Here is a 13,705-nt window from a genome sequence, read left to right on the forward strand (position 1 = left end):
TGTGTGTGTGAGAGAGAGAGAGAGAGAGAGATTGTCAATAGCAAACACCTAATGGCAAACAGGTGAGAGTTTGCTGTACATAGTCAGTGAATTATCTTTGAAAAGCAATACACATTTCTGCCACAGCTCATCTGCTGTTTAGGGATGTTTAAACCTTTTGATTTTTTTTTCCAACACATTCTAAAATCAAACTACCTTGTCAAAGCTGATCTCCACTCCGGCATTTCTAGTGTGGAAGGTAGGCACCTTCAAGAACTTTTAAATACTCTGCTTCTGCTTTTAAAAAAAAAACAACTTCCCAAGGTGACAGATTCCCTGATTCTGGGTGATAAGCTGCCACCAAGTACAAAAATCCTTTTGAGAACTCAAAAAGGCACACTTGGGATGTCTCCTTGTGTGGTAACCCCCTGCTCTTATCCCTCCTTCAGGAAAGAACTTGAAAAAAAAATGCAATTTCTTAATAACCGACCTTTCAGTCTCAGGCACAGTCACAGAATCTCCTGCCTTCTAGGACAAAGGAATCACTTTATGAACAAAACAAAGGAGGCAGACTTGATAAATATACTTTGGTATATTTTGGTAGGTGTTTGGTAGGTGTTACACAGCAACTGAAAAAAAGGCACAGAAAATAGTTTTCCGGGATTCAGTTTAAAAGTTACAGTGTGTGTGTGTGTGCGCGCGCGTGCGTGTGCGCCCATATATCAGCCTGAGAAGTCCCGCAAACCAAATACAAAATTTAAAAAAATTACCTGATTGAGTCTGACTAAACATCCCCTTTCTACTCACTTATCTGTTGGTCCAAGATTCAGCCTCTTCTAGGAATGATCTTACTGAAAAACTCCATACCTGGTTCCTGACTCATTTCATCTCTGTATCTCTCCTTTGGCCACAAAAAGGACTGCTAGGCCAATTACTGCTTTCAATTCAAATTTCACTCTCTTTCCATTGGCTCACCTGGCTGCCTGCCAACACTTCCTGGAGATTTTCAGGGACCCAGTGCCTCTGGGTTTAACCCTTCACAGTCCATTCAGTTAACAGAAGAGCTGGGATGTCTAGAAAAGGGTAGTAGGATCCCTCCCATCCATCACATACCCATTTTATATGTATTAAAATTGGATCAGAATCTGAGCTCATTTGCACTGATGTAAAATAGGGTCACACTGATGTAAACTGGTAAATGATCAAGACCTGCTGTTCTTAAAATTCAAAGCCTTTGACATCAGTTGTCAAAAATATAAAAACTAAGTAGAGACTAAGCTTATATATTTGATGTTCAAATCGATCCTTGTGTGTGTCTAAGGGTCACGTGATGTACCAACCAGTGCCCAGAACACATACAGGATTTGACATCCTCTTTAAGTATACAACTTCGGGCCTAGGTTTTCATATAAAATGCTCATCCTTTTTGACTGAATTTAAACATCCCTAGAAAGATTAAACTGAATCAGGTCTAATGATAGCCATGTTGCTACAGAGTTACAGGTATATGGAATCGCTTGTTTCATACCTGGTGTCAATAGGATAGCTAGCTACTCTATCACATGAGAGATCACAAAATTGTGAGGGGACAAAAGTATTTAATGGGTACATGACTTCTGACATTGCCCAGCTGGTGCTGTAGTTGAATTTCTGTGGGAACTCCCTATTTTTCATAATATCTGGAAGAGAGACTGTTTAGGTTATGCTATACATAGGATGGCATCACGTGCATAGAATGTGAATTTGCTAGGTAACCTTTTTCCTTTTCCTCACTCTGATGCCAGGCATTTTATAGCCACCCCATAAATCTAATACCAGATGTGCTAAAACAAAAGCAAATGGGAGATCTGATCTGGGAATCCCATAGAGGTACCTTGGGAAATTTAAGAGAAGGGAAGGGTGAATGAGGGTGAGAGAAAAAAATCACCCACACAAAGCTCTGTTCACTCAAAGCTGAGGATGCTACACCACATACAGGCTGTATGGAGTTGAAGAAAATTTGCACTAGCATGAGTTAACCAAAGCCAGCTAGTTCCAAATCCCAATCTGATCATACCCTGAAAGCTAACAAAAAAAAAACACCTTTGCTGAGCTAACCAGGAAGGAACCCATCAGAGACAAACAAAACTTAGCACACTCTAATTCATGTAAACCACTCAACAATACAAATTATGCTCCATTGGCAGAACACTAAAGAGCGTTAGGAAAATTGAAGAGCTCATCATAATGAAAGATTAAACCCAAATACAATGAAAGAAACATAGATCTTACCAAGTGATGATCTGTCAAGCACTGCATACAGGTAGTGAAAACAATGCCAGCAGGCTAGAGAGAAGTGAACACAAGACAGAGTCATACTGGTCTAGGAACAGTACAAGTCATCACAGGTTACAAGTTACATTACAACTAAAATGCAGCTGTTCCCCTTCACAGAAGTTATCTGAGCTGAGCACTTTTCATATACTGTAAGTGAAAACAGTTTGCAAAGGAACCTGGGAGCTGACAACTTCCAACATAGAAATGGGCTACCTTAAAAAAGCGGCACAAAGTTAAAGACTCTAGGGCAGTGATATTCTGACCTTAGCATTTCAGGAAATAAATTAGCGATCAACATTACCCAAAAGAGTCACAGTAGTGTGAATTAGTTGTTTCCTTTACTATCACATTACATATATATATATATATATATATATTCACATTTAAAGAGTACAAAAAGAAATATTATTTATACATACACATTTGGCTGTTAAGATAGTAAAAGCATCCTGATCGATTAATAATTTAGACTGGTTAATAACTAAATCACACAGGCTGGGTCTACACTAGCCCCCTTCTTTGAAGGGGGCAGCGTAATCAGCCAAAGCGGGGAATAGCAACGAGGTGCTGTAATGCATATGCAGCACCTCATTAGGCTAATTCTCACAGTGGACACTTTGAAGTACCCTCGCAACTTGAAAGTTTCGGTGGCAAAAATTAGCCTAATGAGGCGCTGCATAGGCATTGAAGCATCTCATTGCTATTCCCTGCTTGGTCTGATATCATGCCCCCTTTGAAGAAGGGGCCTAGTGTAGACCCAGCCACAGTGTTTTAATATCATAGGTTGCAAAGAGCCACTTGAAGCTCACAAGCCACAGAGTATATATAACTGCTCTGAGGCTTGGTAGGACAAAGAATTAATGCTCTAATGTCTCACTGTGGGGATATGGCTTTAAATATACCTTAAATCATGTGAGCAAAAGCCTTATGCTAACAGACGTTTGAACCTTCTTACACCATTTCCTCCAGTTAACAAAAGTACCAACATCTGCAGAAAACCACAACTCTAAGTGTCCTGTGAGCCTGGATGGAGGAAATGTGTGTATGTTTTAGACAAAACCTCTCTGTACCATGCCCATGTGAACATAGACAGAGTTAGGGCAGATCCAGGGATCAGCTCCTTGTGTGCCAAAGAGGCTTCTGTTGTGTAGCCCTTCCATCACACGTGAAGATAATCATTGTCCCATTGATCCAGCCTCCTTTTAGGGTTTATTCTTCTGTGGTGGGGCCTTCAACTCTGTGCCTCTTCTGAGGGCTTACACCCCATAGTCAGGCCCAGCAGCCTACTCAATACAGCGGGCAGGCTTCAGTGGCCTAGTCAAAGCAACATTCACAAGCAGGCCATAGTGGCCTAGTTGGTGGAGGTACGGGAGCCTAGGCCCTCCCTCTCCGTTGAACCCCAACCCAGCACTCTCTCAGTGGTGGGCATGCCCCCAACCACCAGCTCATCAGGGAATCCTCCCAAAACATGCTGAGCTCACTGGGACAACCTCCTGGCTCCCTTCCCTGGGCTACTTCCTACATCAGTCCAGATGCATAGCTCTGCTCTGGCTTTGCCTGCTGCTCCTCAGATCGCTGCTCTGACCACAGCTGCAGCTCCTCAGGCAGGGCAGGAGGTCCTTCTCCCCTGGTGGCCAGCCCCATATGACCAGATTCTCTGGCCTTTATACCAGGGCAGCATCTGGAGCATGTTCAGCAGGGTTGTGTGTGTGGGGCCTTTTCTATTGAATATGCCTGATCCCTGACCCCTACCCTCTTGGCCAGTGCAGGGTGGGTACACCCCATCACACCATCTTAGTGAGTAATGTGGCAGCATGAAAATATATTAAAAATAAAAAATTAAGAAATCTGAATCCTGAAAACAATAGCTAAAGGATCAATTTTTCTATCAAAAGATTTTAGAAAATTAACTCCTTCACCTTCCCAGAAGGATAAAAATGGAATGAAATATGTCTGTAAGATCTGCGAATAAAAATGGTATCATAGTGATAAATTTTCTTAATAATTTTGTAGGAGCTACAAAGTGTATGGCAACTGACTCTACATACAATTAGTTTTCTGATGCAGGTAGGGGTTAGGGATTTTGATCCTCCTATAGTTTATTTCTTTGACACTTCAGATGATGAGGTTTAGCAAACCAGTTGTTCCAAAAAATTAGGAAAAAAATGATAAAAGTTCCAGGAGATTCCTGACATATGATGTAGCCAGGTCATGTTCCTTTCTGGTGTACCTCCATTATATACAATGAAGCACTACCAGGGATGAATCTGAGTCAGCATTTTTCAAAGAAAAGAACACATCGTGCCGGCTTATGGTCCATAAATTCTTAGCCTCATTTCTTGAGAATACTTATGTTTCTATACATCCCTCTTTTGGGCTAAGCCGGGGTTGTGTTTGAGGAAGTCCAGGAGTCATTAGTCCTGCTAATCCAGGAGCTATGGAGGTGTAATACTCAACATCTGAGGAGCTCAGAGATCCTTGAAACTCTCTGTGTCACACATGCTAAGCCACATCCAACTATCAGATGGAAAGTTGCTGTGCCAAAGGAGATTTAAGGTGAAAAAAGGCAAGTAAAATGGAACTGAAATGAGGTGGATCATTGGTATTCAGAAAGTGGCTATACAGATAGTGCCAGAAAAATAAAACATCACACTAAGAGGAAAATCAGTCCTCACCCTTCCCATGGTGGGCTTCAACAGTCTTAAAATCCCAGTTCCCAACAACAACTTTTGAAATGCAGAACTAAATGTACATAGGCCCCATCACAGCTTATTCATGGAAATGGAAGGATAATGATCTCTGTATGCAGTTCTTCCAAACCAAAACAGGGCAGCCCTGTTATTTGAGTGTTATACCTTTTCTTTCAGTCCAATATAGATGACTTATTTCTAAAAGAACTAGCTAGCCCTTTAGTTTTCTAGTTTGCGACTCCCAAGAACTGTTTAACAGGCTTCAAACAGCATACAAATAGCAATACTGAGAGCATCTGCCCTCTTACATTGAAGCTACAGTTTGTGTCAGTGCATGAGAATTCTCATGAAATGTCAAGTACAAGGCCCAATTATTTTGACTGATTTGATTAACACTTCACTCAAATAGACAGGCAAATCAAGAGAGAATACAGTAAATGACTGTGGAAGGAGTCAAGAGAAAAATTTTAGTGATTAAATCACAGTCTTACATGTGCAGGCCTGAAATGTAAACACCAAAAAGCAGAGTTAAATCCTGGCCCGGCAATTGTTTGCACATGTGAGCAGTTCCACGGAATCTGCTGTGGAATAAGGTGTTTGCAAGTGGGGTCTAAAGCTTTGGCTGTCAAAGTCATCCTGTTCCCCTTAGATAATGTATCACAAAGTACAGTAGCTAAGGCTATATGCATAAGAAGCTGAGTTAAAGATGGAATTTCAGTCTAACTTGAAATGTTTTCATTCAGTAATATTAAATCAAGACTTTTGGGAGTTTTCTGCCATTAATTTTTGAAGTAAGCAATTAAAAAGGAAGCCTTGAATTCTAAGAAAAAAATACATCTTTTATATAAAAGGGGTAAGCAGAAAATAAAATAGGAAAAATAACTAATTGAACTAACCTTTGGTTGTTCCTGACTTTTAGTATGAAGTTGGTGCTGATCAGGTGTAGAGTAGGGGGTCAGGAGATCCAAATTCTAACCCCTGCTCTACGATGAAATCAATTCACCTCCTTGTGTCTCAGCTGTAAAATGGGGATAATGACAGGAATAAAGCTCTTTGAGATCTAAAGCGTTATATAAGAGCAATGCATTGTTACAATATTAGCTTGTCTTGGGCAGTGGTATGCTAACAGAGCATGCATCGTTTGCTTTGAACATGAAGTAAATTACTCTTAGTCTCCTATAAATATAGATGAAAATAAACTTTATAATCTCCCAGAATATACTTTGAGATAGTGTCACCCTGGATGACTTTTGGCATTTGCTGCTCTAAACAGTGCAGTGTTAATGGTGCAAGCAGTCATTCATTCCATGTTCCAGCTACTCTAGGAAGAAAGCGCACAGAGCATACTGTGCTAAATTGCCAGAGACCAGTCATGAACAAACTCCTTCTCTCAATCCTTCTGCACATAACTTAGCTGATTTCCCAATTATCTAATTTAAAACAGGTTAAAACTGTTATGAGTGGTTGTGGCAACAGGTATAGCTACAGGATTTCCAGCCTTTTAATGCTCAGCCTACCAGGGAGGCCCTGGTAGAGGCCCTGAATAGAACATGGTTCTAAGCTAACTGAGCAGCTACCTGCCTGATCATAATCCCCAACTTGTATTAATGCACCTGGATGGGGGAAGTGTATAGACATGGGGCAATTTCCCTTAAATAATTAGGGAGCCATCTGCGGGAACACCTATCTGGGGATAAAAGACCTGTGACTCAGGCTTGCAGGGTTTGGGCTCAAAATTGCTACTCAGATGGTCAGACTTAGCCTGAAGCCTGAGCTTTGGAACCCCCAACCTCCTACTGTTCCAGTAACCTCCTAGGTCCCAAACGTCTACACAACAACTTCTCAGCCCTGGACCCAAGCTTTGGGAGTCTGTCAGGTGACCTGAGCCAACTGCAGTGTTTTTACCCTTGGTAGACATACCCTGTGTCTTAAATGAAGAATCCTTTGAAAACCTTGACAGAGCAGCAACATACATCGCTAGCTAGGCCTTTTACATTTGTACACAGAAAATAAACAGTTATTTGGAATCTGTGTTAATGTGATTTCTCCATATTCTTAATATGACAAAAGTGTGTGTATGTGCACATGTGCTTATGTGAGTGTATTTCACAACTCAGACTTGTCCTTGGAGTCTCACAAATTGTAAGCCTGCTACGGACTTACATTTTGTCTCTTCCACATCTGCTCTTTCATTATTGGACAAACAGGATGAATTGTGGTAACAGGCATCACAGAAACATTATGAGAAAATTCTAAAATCCCTGAAATAAAATAATGTTCTGCCAGCAATGCCTACATTGCACCAGCTGGAACCCTCTTGACCATCAGACACTATTTCATGACCTTTACTCTAGACTCATAATAAAAACATTTCAATTCCTTTATACTAATTTAAGAGCCCAATTACCTTTTGCCCAGAAGCATTAATTACTATTCATTTCACCTTCCTTTTCTTAAGCAATTCATTTCCACAAAACAAAGCAAATTTTGCAATTACTAGAAGAAAAATCTCAGTTCAAATAAACTCTGTGTAGCAATCAATCTTTGCAGCCTGCCACTAAGCCTATGTATTCTGCCTTAACAGTAACCTAAGAAAGAACAGGCAGCTGTGAAAACTGTAGTTCTCCAAAGACCCAACCAGATGAACTCTGTCCAACCTGTCTGCAAAAGCTCCGACTTCACGCCCATTCACAAACCAGAATGAATGTGCAAAAAACTTGATGCTTTGGATGTGTTGTAGCCATTGCATGAATGGTTCTCAGAGAGCAGTGAGAAGCCCTCAGTATTTATTCATAGTATACCATTGCAGATACATGCTTCCCCTCTTAGGGGAAGACAAGTCTCAGAGTATACAGAGGGCAGCTGGATGGACTGAGCCACTTGCTGTGTGGGAGGAAGCCACGGTGATAGCAAGGTGAGAGAATCCGAGCAAGGGGCACAGCTAAAGGGAGGTGGATCTGCAAAGAAACTCATGGACTTTAGGACTCAGAAGGAGCCATAATGATCACTTAATCTGACCTCCTGAACTAGTCCAGGCCACAGAATCTCACCAACCCACTCCCTTAATAGACCCTTTAACTTCTGGCTGAGTTACTGAAGTCCTAAAATAATGCTTTACAGCCATGGTGTCCAGCCAGTTTTGAAGTGAACTAGCCACATTATTCTGAAAATATATTTGTTGTTCAAGCCAATGAGTCACACTCAGACAGCCCAATAGCCACATTGGCTAGTGTGTTGGACACCACAAGTTTAAAGACTTGGAGTTATGAAGAATCCACCATTTACTCTAGTTCATACCAGCAATTGACCTCTGCCCCATGTTGCCAAGGAAGGTAACCCCCCCCTGCCAATCTGAGTTGGGGGAAAACGCCTTATCAAGGTCAGACATGGCAAAAAGCCCCTGAGCTTGTGCACAAGACTCAAGAGCCAGACACCGAGGAAAGAATTCTTGGCAATAACTCAGAGCCCTTCCCCCTCTAGTGTCTCATTGCAGATACATGCTGCCAGAATCACACATAGGTTACATGGCATTGTAGGCAGTTGTATCATGATTTCTCCTAATTGTTCTCCTTTTATTTGTCCCAAATTAAACCAGTCCATCAATTTAGAGTCAACCTGCCCTTTAATCCCAAGCCTTGCAGTCTTTCTTTTGGATTGTTGTTGAGAGAGGCTAGAGATATGGATACTTCTCTGGCTGAGTGAGCGTGGACAGAATAATTTACTAGTTGTAGCACAGCCAAGTACATTGCAAAATCCACTTGTATAGTCTCTTGTTTGAGATGGATTCACATTTGAATGGTTCAGGAATTGACAGGAAAAGGTGTTTTCAAAGTGTGTTTGTCCTAGAAGGGAGGGAAGCACCCCTGGTGCCAACGTGGGGTTTTGTGAAAAATAGAGGTGAGTACGCAGCTTGATTCAGGCGAAAGGGAGACACAACTTTGGGTAGGACTTTTGGATGGGGTCTTTTTGCAATGTGTATATGATGGGTCTGCTATTAGGACAGCTAGTTCTCCTACTCTCCTGGCAGAAGTGATTGCAATGAGGAAGGAGACTTTCATTGAGAGGAGTAGTAATGAGCACATTGGCATGGGTTCTATTGGTTTCCCTGTGATTGTGGGAAGCATGACACTGAAGTCTCATATCAGCACAGGTTGTTTCAAAGGGAGGAAGATATTATTCACTCCCTTTAAGAATCGTTTTGTGGTTGGGTGTGCAAAGAGAGTATTTCCATCTACCTTATCATGCATTGTAGAAATTGCAGCTACATGCACTCTGATGGAACTGTTGATGATGCCCTGTTTTCTGAGGCCTGGTATGTAGTCAAGAACTCTGGGCAGGGGTGCCAAACAGGGTGACAGGCATTGAGTTACACACCAGATTCAGAAACAAAGCCATTTCTGATCATATGTTTTGCACATGCTAGGTTTATGATTATTGATAAGGAGAATTTTGGCCTCCTGAATGCAGTGCTGATCCAGGCCAGTTAGCCAAGATAGTGCCATGCCATGAGGCAGGAAGGGTCCTCCTTTCATACATAGCACTTTTCTGACTCAGGAAGTGAAGAATATGTGGGAGAGGTAGGTGGCACGGAAGGTATCCGTGCCACTTGTGTGAGGTATCATAGAATCATAGAACACTAGACCTGGAAGGGACCTCGAGAGGTCATCGAGTCCAGTCCTTGCCCTCATGGCAGGACCAAGCCCTGTACAGACCATCCTTGATAGATGTCTATTTAACCTGCTCTTACATATCTCCAGTGATGGAGATTCCACAACCTCCCTAGGCAATTTATTGCAGTGTTTAACCACCCTGACATTTAGGTAGGGAAACCCTGTCTCTACAGCAGGTAATGCTGTAATGCTGGAGGCTGTTGCCACTGTTTTTAGTACTAAGGGCGCTGAGCCAGAAATTTGTTTTTGCCTTGTGTGCCTGAGCTAGTGTCTAGCTGTTGTGTTGTGTTGCCCTTGGGACATCTTGATAGTAGAAGTACCCAGTGTCTGCTGGTTCGAGGTGGTCAGCATTCTCAGTACCTTGGTGGACTTTTTTGAGGGGAGAGCATTTCTTTTTGTACTGGTCTCACTGCTATGATGATGAGAGCTTGAGTTTATTTGCCTTTTTGGGCACAGAGTCCTTCAGTGCATGCAGAAGTGATCCCTGGTTTGAGCCTGCTGCTGGAGACCACTGGCAAGATGGAGACCTGGCTTTTGGGTCCAACGATGTCCTGTGTGATTTCTCCATAACGAAAAACTTGAGTTGGAGGCCTTGGGCCTTGAGGGATCTAGCTGATAACTTTTTGCAGTGGGGACATTTCCATGTGATGAGTGTTTCTCCCAAACATCAGATATATTGAGTGTGGCCGTCTGATATTGGGATTGGTAGTCTACAGGTCAGGTGATATGTAAATTTGGGGGTATATGACATTTTTTCTGAGCCCATTGCTGGGCTGAGGGACCCTTCAGCAGGTGTGAATGGGAATGGGGATGAAAATGAAAGGTTCTATATTTTTAAATAAATGGGGATAATTAAAAGGGAAAAAAGTAACGAAGGTATGAATAAAATGGGGAAGCATATCTATAGGCTGTCGCAAAGAGTACATGGGAAATGTTCTGCATTCCAACCTCAGCCTATGGCAGAAGAGAAGAAACTAATGAATGATTAGCGGCACTTCTTGATTAACTGTTCACAGTGGTGCAAGATGGCTGCCGCATGTGAGCCACCATCCATGGTACTACTGATACAAATCTCTGACTATAGGCAAGGTGCCAACACCCCTAATGTGGTGCCACAGGGACACTCCTTGAAGAATAATTAATACTCTAGTCATGCTGCAATTAGGAAGATTATGTGGATGCTGATACAGTTTGTATAGAGATCAATAAAACACTTTTCAGGAAAAAGGTCTAATTAGAGACCTTATTGGCAATCTATGGAAACATACCCCTTTAAATACATACACAACAATCCAATGTTCGTAATAGTCTAGCAGAATTCACAGCTAAGCATCCCTTGAGAATGCCCAGATTACATACTTGATAATACATATGCAACAGTTTAATTTATCACATACCAAGATACAGACAATAGATTTTTCAGCTTCAATGGGCTACAGCAGAGAAAATTAGAATGCTGTATGCTAATACCTGTAACACCATGTGATCTACATTAACTGGCCATAACAGCTTCCAAAATTAATTCCCCAAAGGAATACAGAACTTCTTTATAGTTAAGAGGGGAAAAAATCATCTAAAGAATAAAATATTCTCTTGTGATCATCACCAGCCCATTTCTTTTCCAGACACTTCAATAGAACAGAAAGCAGTGGGTGAGAAAACTGCATCAATTATTTCTCCAAAACGGATGTCTCTTTAGTAGAATGAAGTGGTGCTAAATCCTGGCCACCATGTGTAACTACTGAAGCATGTAACAGCAATCTGGAGCAGGGAACATTTCTATTCCACAACTTTAGGAATCTGATACCTAGTTTACTGTCTTTATATTATTGTTCCACATACTCACTACTATGATCTGTGCTTTTGTAATTTCAAGGTTGGACTGTTGTCTAATATGCTGTTTGTGGGACTACACAATGACAAGAAAACTGTTCTGGGACCTGCATTGTTGATCACTGAGTTTCCAAATAGATTTTGAAGATGTAGATGTTCACATATAAAGCCCCAACTGGTTTAGAACAGCCTATGCAAGAGCTTGCATTTATCCTTCATGGTGCGCTGTCAGAGTGGCAGTCAGCCACTAGGAAGAGAGAGACATTGGAGTAAGATTTGAAAACCTTTTTACCAGGATCAGAATTTTAGGTTGCAGATCTTTTCTATGATGTCTACCAAAACAAACAAACAAACCAACCAACCAGCCTCTGTAGCTATCTGTTGTGTCTTGCTTTATACTTAGATTGAAGGCTCCATGGGGCAACTGCCTTTTTTGTTCTATGCATGGAGTACATACTGCAATGGGGGCCCGGTCCATGACTAGAGTTCCTTGGCGCTATGGTAAAATACATAAAAAAAGAACACTCTAGATCCCACTCCATGTAAGAGAAGGGATAGCCAGCAGGAAATGTGCTATGAGGACCCTGGGGCTCTGGAATGCCTTTCTGTTCTTGGTTCAAAATAGCCCAGGTTTATGGAGATGGTTATGCACCTTGTGCACTAACCAAGGCTCTTTAAGACGGCTGTTACTGTGGGTACTCGACCTTAGGTGTCTGAGCACCTTGAGCTTCTTGCTGGAGTCTCTCAGCAGCAGTGCCCTGGTTGGCCATGCATGCACAGAGTCCACCTCGTGCAGCTCCAAAGGGTTACCCTACATGAGTGACATGGGTAAGTATGTAGGTTGATTAAGGTAAAACAAGGTGGCCACTTTTGGCAGGCATTTGGAGTGTGAGCAAAGGACAACGGGACCCTTCTGAAATATGATATAAGGGGTATGTGCCATTAGGGGTCCCAATCCCCTCACTCTCTATGCCACTGTGATGGCTATGAGAAAAGTGACCTTCATGGACAGGTGAAGGGAGGAAGATGTGGTAGGGGCTCCAAATGGTTTGCCCAAGAGGGTGTAAAGTATGAGATTAAGGCCCCATATGGGGTAAGATCCTTTAGGGGTGGGAAGAACATTGGTTAAGTCTTTGAGAAAGTGTTTGGGGTGTGGAAACAGGTGGAGGTGCCATCTGCCTTGTGGGGCAGTGAACTAATCACAGCCAAGTGCACTTTTATGGAGCTGTTGGAGAGACTTGATTTTCTGAAGCCCAAGATTTAGTTCAGAACCTTTGGTAAAGAAGTAGATTGAGGAGACAGGCTATGAGATGCAGATCAGGAAGAGTAGCAGAGCTGTTTATGGGTGTATGTGGGAATAGTAATTGTCTAAGTGCCCTATCCATGTACTAGCTAGGCCTTCAGGTGAAGGACCCCCAGGTTGAGCTGAAAAATATGGCCCCATTCCATGTGAGCAGGAGAGTAACTGCCGTGTATTTGACATTGTTTCTGCTATGCATGCCTGGCAGAAGAATCATGTTTGTCATGGCCAATTGAGTGTGGTTAGAATAACTCTTGCCTCAGCTTGCCTGATTTTGTGTAATACCTGCAGTAGCAGGGGGATGGAGGGACAGGCATATGTCAATGGTACTTTCCATTTTATGAACAATGCACTGCCAAAAGGACCGGTGCCCAAGTCCCACCCAAGAGCAGTAGCAGGAGCATTTGGTATTGTGTGCAGGCACAAAGAAGCCTATGTTGGGAATTCCCCAATAGTTGAAGATAGCATGGAAGCTCAGGTGGTCCATTTCCCACTCGCGATCTCTGAAAAATGACTGTTCAAGCATCTGCAGTGGTGTTTGTGAAGGCCAGGGAGGTAAGAACCATGGGTGTCCACCTTGTTGGAAATGCACCAGTGCCAGAGAGCTATAGCTTCCATGCACAAGAGTTATGAGTGGATTCCCTATGGTGGTTTATGCATGATATCCAAGTGGCATTGTCCATGAAGACTCTGATGGTAATGTTGCGAATCAGTAGAAGAAAGTGCTGGCAGGGCTTCTGGACTGCCCTGAGTTCTAGTATGTTTATATAGAGAGCATTCTTCACTGGTTACCGTTGTCCTGGGCAGTGTTGGTGCCAAGATGAGAGCCCTATCCCATTAGGGAGGTATCCAAGCTGATAGTGATTATGCATGGTTGCTTTTTGAATGGGATGCCCATGTTGAGTGGCTGAAGTCAC

This window comes from Carettochelys insculpta, chromosome 7, assembly GCF_033958435.1.
Source record: "Carettochelys insculpta isolate YL-2023 chromosome 7, ASM3395843v1, whole genome shotgun sequence".
In the NCBI taxonomy this organism is placed as follows: Eukaryota; Metazoa; Chordata; order Testudines; family Carettochelyidae; genus Carettochelys; species Carettochelys insculpta.